The 12,291-nt window shown below is 37.4% G+C and overlaps 1 protein-coding gene across 23 annotated transcripts in view; it reads right to left on the bottom strand.

Annotated features, from left to right (window-relative positions):
• Positions 1–11,875, bottom strand: part of LOC149557977 (uncharacterized) — a 46,596-nt gene extending 34,721 nt beyond the window's left edge. For 6 of the 23 annotated variants that reach the window (XM_089832424.1, XM_089832421.1, XM_089832429.1 and 3 more), the window contains exons 1-2: positions 11,453–11,857; positions 11,216–11,294 (exon numbers count right to left, since the gene is read on the bottom strand). The gene's annotated coding sequence lies outside the window, so the exon portion shown is untranslated. Of the gene's footprint in view, positions 1–6,667; positions 6,688–11,215; positions 11,342–11,452 lie in introns of those variants that run through there. The other 17 variants (XR_016364950.1, XR_016364952.1, XR_016364951.1 and 14 more) reach the window with 12 other exon arrangements.
• Between the last annotated feature and the right edge of the window lie 416 nt (positions 11,876–12,291).

Genomic DNA, 12,291 nt, shown 5'->3' on the forward strand with positions numbered 1-12,291 from the left:
GATAAAATCAATTCCTACTTCCAGGAAATGTACAACCCCCTGGCGGCCCAAGTTAATAGCAACATTCAAAGTGATATCCTGAAGTCATTTCAACCGATGATTAATGAGAAGATGACGTGTAAGGTCAAAGAAGAGGAAGTCAAAATGGTTGTCTTCAGTATGAATCAATATAAATCCCTTGGTCCTGATGGGTTTCCAACTACTTTATTCCAAGAATTTTGGAACATTTTCAAGTACAACGTTATCCATGTTGCTTGTGATTTTGTTAGGATGAGAAAGCTACTGAAAGAACTTAAATAGACCTTCATTGTTCTCATTCCTAAGGTGGAAGACCCTCAGAGACTGGAGGATTTCAAACCCATCAGCCTTTGTAATACTATTTATAAGGTTCTTGATAAGGTTACGGTGAATCACATCAAGCCTCTCTTGGACGAATTCATTGGCCCCTTTCAAAATGGCTTCATGCCTGGGAGGTAGATTCTTGATGCAGATATAACCACCCATGAGGTAATAAACTCTACGGAAAGATCTAAGAAACCAAGTATGGCACTTAAATTGAACATTTCCAAAGCTTATGATAAGGTCAGGCATGATTTCCTCTTTTTTATTCTTGCCAAACTTGGCTTTAATGAGAAGGTTAATAGTATTATAATAGATGTTGTTACCTCTATTACTTTCTCGGTGTTCATTGATGGAGCCCCTAGCAATTTCTTTTCTTCCTCCCAAGGCCTTCACCAAGGTGACCCCCCATCTCCCTACCTTTTTATTATTGTAGCAGAAGTGTTAAGCATAAATTTAGTTTCTTTGAATAACTCTGACAAAATCAAGGGCATTAAACCTGCCTCCCAGTCCCCCTACAAATCATACAAAAGTTTGTGGATAATACCTTCTTATTCGGCATCTCCTCCATCCATGAAGCTAGAGAATGGAAATCCACCCTGAATCAGTATGCACTAGTCTCTAGTTAATGCATAAATTACCAGAAAAGAAAAGTATTTTTGTTTAACACCATTACCATTTTGAGGGAAAAGGTGACAAATATTCTTGGCTACCAGGAGGCATCCTTCCCTAGTACTTATCTTGGTCTACCACTTACAATAAAGGAAGTCCCCAATCGATTTTGGAATGCTCTGGTTGAACGCTTCCAAAAAAGGTTGGTGGGCTCGAAGGGAAAAATCTTGAGTAATGCTAGGAAACTCTAGCTTCTCCCCGCCTCACTACAAGGCATCCCAGTGTATTTCCTCTCCATTTTCAAAATTATAGGAAGGTTCAAAGACATTATTGACAAAGTCCAGGGGAACTTCTTGTGGTCCAGCATTGAAGAGAATTCAAGAATGAATTTGGTTAGCTAGGAAAAAGTCTATCGACCGAAAGATCTTGGAGATCTGAATTTAAGAGGAATATGACACTTGAATAAGACCCTTTTAACCAAAATTGGATGGAATTTGGTGAGCTCCTAGGGAAGCTGGTGCAACATTATCAAGGCTAAATATCTTGGAGGATTGTCTCCCCACCAAGTCCCTTGGGCACATTTTATCCCCCAGGGCTCCAAGATCTGGAACAATGTGGTTAAAACCAAAAAGATCCTAAAAAATGGGTGTCATTGGATTATGAGGAATGGTAATTCCATTGACTTCTGGGATGATTAATGGATTCATGATAACCCACTCATGCATACCATGTTCTTATCGCTACGTGAGAAGTGTACTAGATGTTATGGCCCTCAGATTTAAAGCTTCATCACCCCTGATAGACAACAGGTTACTTTCCAGAACCTTGAGCCTGTGGAGTTGGGGCTTGCCCAGGAGCTATAGAACTTTCTTCGTACCTATAGGTTCCCCCTCAATCCGGTTCAGGACACCCTGGTGTGGAAACTCACACCGTCAAGGGAGTTTACAATCAAGTCTGCTTACCTGTGTTGTTTGGGGGGGGGGGAGGTGGCCCAAGCTGATTGGAAAAGAGCCTGACACCCTTGGATCCTACCAAAGATAAACTTTTTTTGGTGGACAACCTTGCATGGGTCAATACTCACTATTGATAACCTCCAGTATAGAGGGTGTCAACTCGCTAAATACTGTATTTTATGTCTCCAAGCTGCTGAATCTATTCCACACCTTCTTATCTATTGGCCCTTTGCCACGATTATGTGGAGGGAAGTTCTTGCACTTCGGGAGGTCCAGGAGAGTGAATTGAGGCAATTTATTTATTGGAACAGTCTGGTTGCTCACCCATATCTCAAAAACTTGTGGTCAATTATCCCCCCCATATGTTATTCGGCATGTCTAGAAGGAAAGGAACAATAGGATCTTCAGGGAACATGCCACTACCAATTTGAGGGTGGCCCAGCAGATTATTAGGTTCATAAAAGAATGGAGCAAGATATGGTGTTAGAAGCCCCCTCGAATCCCCCAGCTGATCTAGATATAAAATGGGCTTCAGCTTGTAATGTTGACCCAATCATGGCACAATTCTTGGCAAGAAAGAAGACTGTGTGGCACCCACACCCTCTGTCTTGGTTTAAACTAAACTTTGATGGATCAGCCATGATGGGTAGCACCGCAGTGGAAGGTGTCCTCTATAACAGCATGGAAAATATGGTGGTTGCCTATACTAGAAACTATGGAGAAGGATCTAACAATGAAGCTGAAGCCTTGGCGCTCCTGTGGAGATTGAGAATTGCGAGAGCTCACAAAATCAATAAGGTGGCCATTGAGGGGGATCTATGCTTATCATCAAGGCTACTAAGGGAGAGGGTCGAAGCAAATGGTTGATTAAAATCATAATTGATGAAATCAAAAGGTTGATGGAAGATTTTCACGAGATCCAAGTGGCACACATATATCGGGAAGGAATGGCATGGCAAATGAGCTGGCCAAATTTGGCCATGGTGTCATGAGATTAGTGGAATGGGAGGACATCAGATTATTGCCATCATTAATGCAAGTGGTGATGGAAAGGGAACATACTTTTAATAATGCTATATGAATAATCAAAATAGGTGGTGAGCTTCCATTTTTCCGCGTGGGCGTGGGGACAAGGCACCTCATAAAGGGCTTCTTTGGAAACGCTATATGATGATATGCATTAATGTTTTGACTACCATGAGAATTGATTACTACCAAAAAAGGACGCACAGGGGGGATTTAGTGAGATATAGAGAACAAACTAATAATCAAAATGACAAGTTGCAAAATTCTCACACAAATCACAGCTAGTGTCAGCCATTTATGTATAGAAAGAGATCACTCACACATGCCACAGAGGATGGATTTTTGTTTTTCGGGAAACATTGCGAAGTTATGATGATTATGTATTGCCTTTTCATTTATATTCGGTAACTGCCAAAACTACAACAAGGCTATGTCTTTTGAAGAATTGGTGGTCAAACTGGGAGAAGGCATGGGTGTTAGTGATCACATTAAACTGATGGGTGTGGAGGAAGGTATCCATAGCAATGAGGCGACAATGGTATACTTACAGGAAGGCAGCCTCTTACCGTATATGGAGGGTATGGAGAAGCAAGACGAAATTGTCTCAATGCAATTCTTCCAAACTTGGAATGATGAAGGGTGACTATCAATGGTATGGGATTTGAGATCTCTGAGGAAACCATAGAGAAGGTCAAAGAATTTACTATGGAAAGAAAGAAATGGTGAAGCCAAGCTAAGGTCAACGATGAAGCCAGTTTGCGAAAAAAATTTCAACCTCAAGGAGGAACCGATGCAAATGCACAGAGAGTTTTCACGGGAAGCCCTCCCTAAACCTTGGGACGCCATCTGCTATGTGATCATGCGATATATCACCCTGGAGGACCGCTTTCAAGTAATCTATTATTTCCACTTCCCTACGTTGAATCACTTCAAGAATCTTGACCACATTTCCTTCCCATTTCTGTTATTGCATTCACTGGAAGATTGTATTTTATCATTTCCGCTTCCCTATCTTGAATCACTTCAGGAATCTTGACCACATTTTCTTCCCATTTCTGTTATTGCATTTGCCAGGAGGAAACATGAGGAGGGTAAAACTTTCTACCTGATCCATCAAAGGCTTCTGAACAAACTATATATCTAACACTTAACCTAAAACCTACCTCTTTTGGTTAACCCTCTGGCTTCTGTCACCCCTCAAGTCTCCTTGGACCTAGGCCCTGGCCCTAGCCACAAAAAGTTCAAGAAAACCCTTGGCTTGAATATCAAAATGGACCCTGACGTCAAAATTAACCTCATAGAGTCGAATTCAAATACTAGGAAGGGTTCACAAAGCACTAGGAGAACCGGTAAACATCTCCAATTAGAAAAATTGAAGTCCCAAGCATGATTCCACCTCTAAGTCGTCCGACAGTGAGGTCAAACCTGTGGGAAAGAGGAGATTGCCTCAAGCCAACAAGCCAACACCCAACCCTTTTAGGCCTTCCCATATCTCTGACACCCTGGAAGCTACCCCAACTAGGAGTGGGCAGGAGGATATCACTTCCCCTAGGAAAGAATCTAACAAAGATATTGGGAAGAAAGGGAAGCACAGTCAGAATAAGGAAAGACTCGAAAGGCTGGAGAAGTCTATGTGATGAGAGCATTTAATGTTCCAAATCATACCATATTTTAGCCTTCCTATAAGCCTTCGCACTCATTTCAATCCCCATTTTATATTCCATTTTCTCCTTATATGTTGCATATGATTTTATATTTTTGAGTAATATTTAATCTAGTTATTAGATAGAATATGTGAATGAATAAGATGTGATTGTATTTATCTAGCACATTGATTATGAGTTGCAAGTCTTCATGTAACCTACTATGTATCTTCTTGTTATATAATACAAAGGTCCATCAACTTGTGAATATCTCATACATAAGGAAGAACCATCAATGACTGACAAGGATTGATGTTGAGATTGAGACATGTCAAGAGGGAATGATGAGCCAATGAATGGATTAGCGGATCAGTATCCTATCCAATGAATGGAGGAGCAAGAAATTTGGTAGTCACGGGCTATAGAAGTGATGGAAGGTCACCAAGTCAATGCGCAGATTGTTTTCCATACTTGAGATTAGACACATTTAACTATGACCCACCGAATGACATTCACTCCAATTATTCTAAATGCAAATGCATGTACGTGTGGAAAGGACATGAAGGTGAGTTGCATGCCAAAGGACATAAATAATCTTTGCCCAAAACTTAACAATTATGTAATGGGTTTTAGGAAAAGACATTGTAATTGAGATTCATTTTAATGAATGATGTGGATAGAATACACGTCATCTACTCTATATCTGTATTCTGTTACATCTGAACCTTTATCAAAACCATGGCTCAAAAATGGTGGATGGAGACAATATTATTTTATGAACTGATACAACAAATTGTCTATTCTTTACAAGCTGCATAATTCTGTTATAGATTTGCTATGTGATAGCCATTCTTTATATGGAATGTATATCAGAGCAGTTAATAAGTTGTTAAGGCTGCAGATATATAAACAGTACGAGATATAGTGTTGAGGATGTACAGTCCTGTAGAACACGCAGCATTGCACACAGACTATTATTATTATTCTGAAATATAAGTTTCATATTTGCATGATTTCGGAGGTGTAAAACTATTATTTTTCTTCACCAGGTAGCTGAGGAGGAAGGGCCCACTCTAAAGTTACCCGGTGATTATTTTCTGTTAGTTATATTTGAAGTGCATTAAAATTAGTTTTCATTCGTATGTTAATTAGCTTGACATTACATAGTATGGATTTAATCGCAGTATATTAGTTTATGTGTTTAATATCCGTATTTGATTGTATAATAATATTTCATATGAAATAGATTGAGTTGACAATTTCGTAAGAGTTGTCATTATGTTTATTACAGATTGTTTCTGTTTCTAATGTTCCTGTCACCAGGAAGTGACAGTTCCTGTCGCTAGGATTTCTTTAGTTTTCCATAGATACAATTTTGCGTGTTCTAGTTGCATTCATAATCCCTCATCTCACAACTAACATCCCTTGACAGCATATTGCTCGAACACCTTTCACAAGCTTACACTCTCGCATTGACACATATAGACCAGCCGAATTCCATCATAAATCATTAATTTTTTCATAATATTTGCCCCAGTTTTGGCCTATCACTATGAAGGACCTAGCTAACAATCAAACTATTATTTGCTAGAGATTCGATACTTTGGTGGAGTTTTCCACCAAGGTCAAGCACTCTGCGGCCACAACCTTATACTTCTTGTAGGTTAACAAGGAGGAGAAGGACCTGGGCAAAGCTACTAAGACAACCCGATCCATCTATGGGTTTCTAGCAGAGGTCTGGCTAAAAACTATCCTGGATAAACCGGTTAAGGTGGAGGGGGAGGATGCGGACAAGAATGTTCTTGAGGAAAAGAAGGAGGCCAAGCAAGGGTAGGAAGAGGGCAGCTACTCCTAGTTCTAATGTTATTTTCTCTACGGTTTTTATGCTCAATACTATGAACTTGCTACCTCCCAGGGGTTTAGTTTTTATTTTTATGTTAATTGATAGTCGTGTTTTGTTTAGAAGCTGCTGGTTTATTTTACAGTTTGTTATGCACATTAGATTAAGGACTGATAGTATAGTCAATTATGCTATGGACATATTTTACTTTTTGAAGTTTAAAGATGGCATAGGGTAGATAATTGGGAGGTTACCTCCTGCTGATTCTTCAACTTTTTTGTTACTTGGGATCAGCCCCCCTGTCTCTTTTGGCTGCTATCTAATACTTCAAAAACATTAGGTGAAATTAAACAAAACAATCAATAAACCAAAATAAATAAAAAATAAAAACAAAAGGCCTGCTGATGATGTTCGGAATAATGAGACGATATAGTAGAAACAAATAAAATTGCAATCAATAACCAAAAGATAATAACTACCAAATGATTAGTTAAACCTATCTGATGGTCTTTATCTGAAGCTTAGTTTGTTTTCTATCATTCATGTAATATTTCTATCAAAAAGAGCTACTTTATTATTGAGTCCCTAGTGAACTCTATCCTTGTTCTATATGATTAGCTAAATAAGAATTTATAATGTATACTTTTGTTTCTGGATTTGATTGTGTGTTTAGTTAGCATCAACATTTCAGATCACACTCTGTGGCCCATCATTAGTATGAGAGAATGCAAGGATGGAATAGTAAAATATTTCTAGTTTTTAATAATATATTGGAAAAAAGATTATAAGTGGCTGTTGACATGATGCAGGCAAAACAAGGCACTGATCAAGGAACTTAGCATACCAGCTCCAAGGTCAAATGATCTTCATTTCAAATCACAATTATCACAAAATTTTCTAACGAAGGCATGGGCTTGCCTATGGAAGCAGAATTGGTCATATTGGAGAAACCTAGAGTACCATGCAATTCGCTTCTTTCTCACATTAATCACCACTCTAATGTTTGGGATAATTATCTAGGGACTTAGCAAAGAAAACGTACGAAATGGATTGCTTTCTTAGAGCATAATCTACATTAAATATCCAATTTCATCTCTTTTGACTTTGAAACTTGTATTATAATCTACAAGGGAGAGCAAGAGAATGTAACGAATACAATGGGATCCATGTTTGCAGCCGTCTTATTATTGGCATGAACAATGCTTCATCAGTTCAGCCTATTATAGATGTTGAAAGAATAGTCTTCTACAAAGAAAAGGCAGTAGGGATGTATTCAACCCTCCCTTATGCCTCTGCTCAAACAAGTCACTGTTCCTAATACGGTAATATCTGAATTTAAAATTTGTTCTTAGATTTGATTTTGTATGTTTTTTAGCATTAACGTTTCGAATCATACTTATTCAATACCATCATTTTATTCTTACATCCTTTCACACTGATGATGGACAACAGAATGTAATCTAAAACATCGATACAGAAAAACATACACAATCTAATCCCAAAACAAATTTTCCTTCAAATGGATTCTAGAAATTTGATAATGTTATCTGAATTTTCTTAACTGTTTTATATTTTTAATGATGAAGCTATTAGTAACTCACAGAATGTTGGGTGCACCAGGTGTTGATCAAGATACCCTATGTATTTGTTCAAGCAGTATTATATGGCATATCGGTGTCTGCAATGATTGACTTTGAGTGGTAGACAGTGAAATTCTTCTAGATTTTGTTTTTCATGTTCTTTACATTCTTTTACTACACATTCTATGGGATCTCTAACTCCTAATGAGAATATAACCGCAATTGTGTCATCGAGGTTCTATGGAATCTAGATGTTTTTTTTTCTGGATTCATAATTCCTAGCAATATAAGTATCAATAGAAAGTGGATACATTTTTCTTCAAACAAAGTAAAGTTTCTCGACTGGATCTTTGTTGTTCATATTGTAGAAAATTCCAGTGTGGTGGAGATGGTACTACTGGGCATCCCCAGTTGCATGGATTTTGTATGGGTTTATAGCATCGCAATTCAGAGACATCATGACTCTATTGAAAAGAATAGATGGCGTAGAAGAACCAGTTAAGGATGTTTTAAGGAGTTATTTTGGATTTACACATGATTTTTTGGGAGTTACAACAATTGTAACAGCTGGATGGAGCATTCTGTTCACGTGCATCTTTGCCTTTGCCATAAAAAAAAACTGAACTTACAAACCAAATAACAAACCAGATGAGGAGATGGCTTTGAAGAACCACTCCAGGATTTCTCAAAAAGTTGTTTACGATTTTGACACACTTTCTTTAGAGCTACAACACGTTTCACAGCTGGATGGAGCGTACTGTTTGGTTTCATCTTTGCCTTTGCCATCACAATTCTAGAACTTCCAAATTAAACAATAAACGAGGAGAAGGGTCTTTTCATTAAGGGGAGGAGAAACTTTCCTATTCTAATTTGTCATTCTCTTCTATAATTTTGAGAAAACCATGGCTTAATAGAGTCATATAATCTACGGTATTGAACTTGTGAATTTAGCAATTGGGTATATTTAGCACATAGTTCTATTGATGAATATTGTGTACAATTGCATTATTAGCCCAGTGGCATTAATGACAAATCATTTCTAGTCGCTGCTATTTACCACAAGGACTAGTGTTCAGGCACACTAAATTAATATTCCTGTTACAATATTTTTGAGACTGATAGATCTAAAATGTAAACATTGACATTGTGTAGGTCTCAACCATATTGTGAAGATACTGCAAATAAGACTATTGAATTTTTACAAGCAAGATAACTTGCTAAACAGGTAACATCCAGATCTGCAAAGAAAAATGCCAAGAGGGTAAGGAAATTTCATTTTTAATGAGTTACTATCAAACTCTTTCAAATTTAATAACTATAGTCACCTTGGTTTCATCAGGGCCACAATTGGATGAAGTTGGATTTTATTATTCCTATTAGGAGTGTTGCTAGTGTCAGTTAATGGATAACAATGACAAATACTAATAGTTTCATTTGATGTAAAGATTGATCCCTCTCAATGCCAAAAATTGGTCATAGGGACTGCACAGTAGTATATTATCAAATTAAATCACAAAGTTGCAGGGCCAAGAGCATCTTCTCAAAGTAAAACATAATAGATGTCATAGATGAGTCCAGACATGAAAAAAACCTACATCCTAGAGAAAATCTTACAAACAATGGTAAGCTTAAAGGCTAAATTGATCCATAACTTCTAGATCAAATCCATTTAGACATTTTATTCGAACATCATTAGAAAATATTTATTTGGATAATAGTGAAAGAAAAATGTTAATCTACTCTGGGCCCTTGATTGATAAATGCAATCTACAAGTGTGAAGGCAAATTATGTGACTCTTACCAGTCTTCTCCTAGGTTGTGCCAAATTAACAGCTCTGTGAGAAGGTAGAGAGGTTCATGAAGACATAATTAGGAGTGGTTTTCTATCTGATGTCTTTGCGGGGAATTCCCTCCTAGACATGTATATGCTAAATGTGGGAGCATAAAGGATGCAAGTAAGTTGTTTGATAAAATGACTAAACGGGATGTTGTGTCATGAAATTCTACGATTGTACATTGTCCCATGCATGGTTCAACCTTTGATACTCTTCATCTCTTTGAACATATGGACCATTCAGCACGGAACCTGATCATATTAACTTTATTGGGGTTGTGTGTGCTTGATGGCATGTGGGTCTAGTTGGCATTTCTTTCATTGCAAGAGGAAGGACTACCACATCAAACCTTTAGTGGAGTATTACACTTGCATGGTTGATCTTCTTCAAGTATTTCCCATCTCAATGAGGCTTGGGACATAATTCAAATGATGCCAAAGAAAGCGGATGCTATTGTATGGGGGCCATTACTTGGGGCTTGTCAAATCCATTTCAATGTTGAAGTAGGAGAAATTTCAGCAGAGCACATTTTTTAAATGGAGCCTGAGAATCCTGCACACTATGTGCTGTTGTCAAACATTTATGCATTTGTTGGAAGGTGGGATGGTTTCAAAAGAGTCCAGAGAGTGATGACGGATAGAAAGGTCAAGAAAACACCAGGGTTAAACTGGATTGGAGTCAAAAAAGAGGTAAATACTTTTATTGTAGGAAACATGTTGCATCCCTGCATCTAAGAAAAGGAAACATCTTTTAAACAAATATAGTTGAAATCCTAAAAGCTGAAGGGAATAAAATAGAATTTGGAGAGCCTCCAGATGGCTACAGAAACTAGAGTAAATGCATCAGAAAAACCATCTTTGGTAAGGTTTGTGCCGAGCAATGAAAATGAGTTTTTCGGTACCAGCATACATGCGTTTGAAAATTAAACTCAATGTAACCTTATCAGACTCTAAGATGTAGGATTTGAATAGTTTTAAATCTTAGTCAACGATATAGCATGGCTAGGGTGAGCACAGGCAAGGAGGTATATTTTTCTAAAGCAGTCTGGAGTTGAATTTCTGGTTATAATTTATTGTATTCAAATCCTATGATCTTCAACCCTTACATGGTGTTCAGAATTAGATCTAGATTTAAGAGTTTGAGCCGGCAGAGAACTAAGGAAAAATCTAGAAGCTCTTACTTTTTTCCTCTTATAATAATTAGATAACCATTTTCATTAAAAAAAAAGATAAACTGCCCCCTAATTATCTAAAGGCCACTAGATCAAATGGGAAATCATAAACTCATACAAAAAAGCCATAATAATTGCACATGGATAGCCGTTCATTCAGAAACCCTATCTAATTTATAATATATCTATGAGGTATTTTATGAGAAGCGTACTTACACAATGCACTGTTTATTTTCAATGTCTGAAGCCCTAACAATGCAGCCTCCTCTGTTCCCCAAACTTCATTAATCTGCTTCTGCAATATCATTCACCATGTTCTTAGCTGGACTCTGTGGAAAAAGACTGAATATTGTTGATGAAGAAATCAGTCTTAAAGATATGAGAGGGCAAATGAGAACCCTGAAAATAAATGTCAAATACAAAATATTTTTGTGCAAGCACTGGCTATGATACCTGATATGAAGAGCACGTAGATAACGAAACGCAAAGCACAGTGGCAAGAAACCAGATACCTAGGCGTGGAGATGATGAAATGTAAAGCAACGGGGCAATACACCTGATTCCTGGGCATGGAAATGACAAAATGCAAAGCACAAGGGCAAGAGACCAGATCCCTGCTAGTACATTTAAACTGATCAAAACACCGTATAGGGTTTTTGCATTTAAATTGATCAAAATAATTTTTGGCCACTGTAGTGCCGCTGATAATTTCCATTTCTGTCATTATTCTTGGTGCTGATCCAGAACTCCAACATTTCCGCCATTTTTCGCTGCAGTTCGGCTGAAGTTCCAGCTGGTGAGTTTTCGCCGCAGTACTTCATCTATGAGTTGAGATGAAGTTTCGCGTCGTAATGCCCGTGAAGTAAGTTTTTGTATTGTCGTGGTTTGAAACCAAAACAATTAAAAATTAATAAAATATAATATAATTAATTAAAACATACCTTTAAGACAAAATAAGTTATTGTCTTTTAATTAACGTCTTTAATCTATTGTGTACTACTGAATTATCACGACCACTTTCGCGCCAAAAAGCAATTAGTAACTCATTATGATTATTTGACCCCTTTTTGAACAATTAACCTTATGTAAAAGCTGAACAAGATATGATTAAAAAATAAGAAAATCCATCTGTTCTGCTACAGCAGATTGCTCACAACAAAAAATAAACTAAGATTTTTTATTACTTTACACCATACAGAAGCCTTTCCAGAATTCTTCTCTATGTGCAGGCATATTAGGCAATCTAGAATCTTCGAATTTATTACAACGTTGACAAAAACTTCACTACAATT

The sequence above is a fragment of the Cupressus sempervirens genome, chromosome 5, assembly GCF_028749045.1.
Source record: "Cupressus sempervirens isolate cs-2001-9-10 chromosome 5, ASM2874904v1, whole genome shotgun sequence".
NCBI lineage: Eukaryota > Viridiplantae > Streptophyta > Pinopsida > Cupressales > Cupressaceae > Cupressus > Cupressus sempervirens.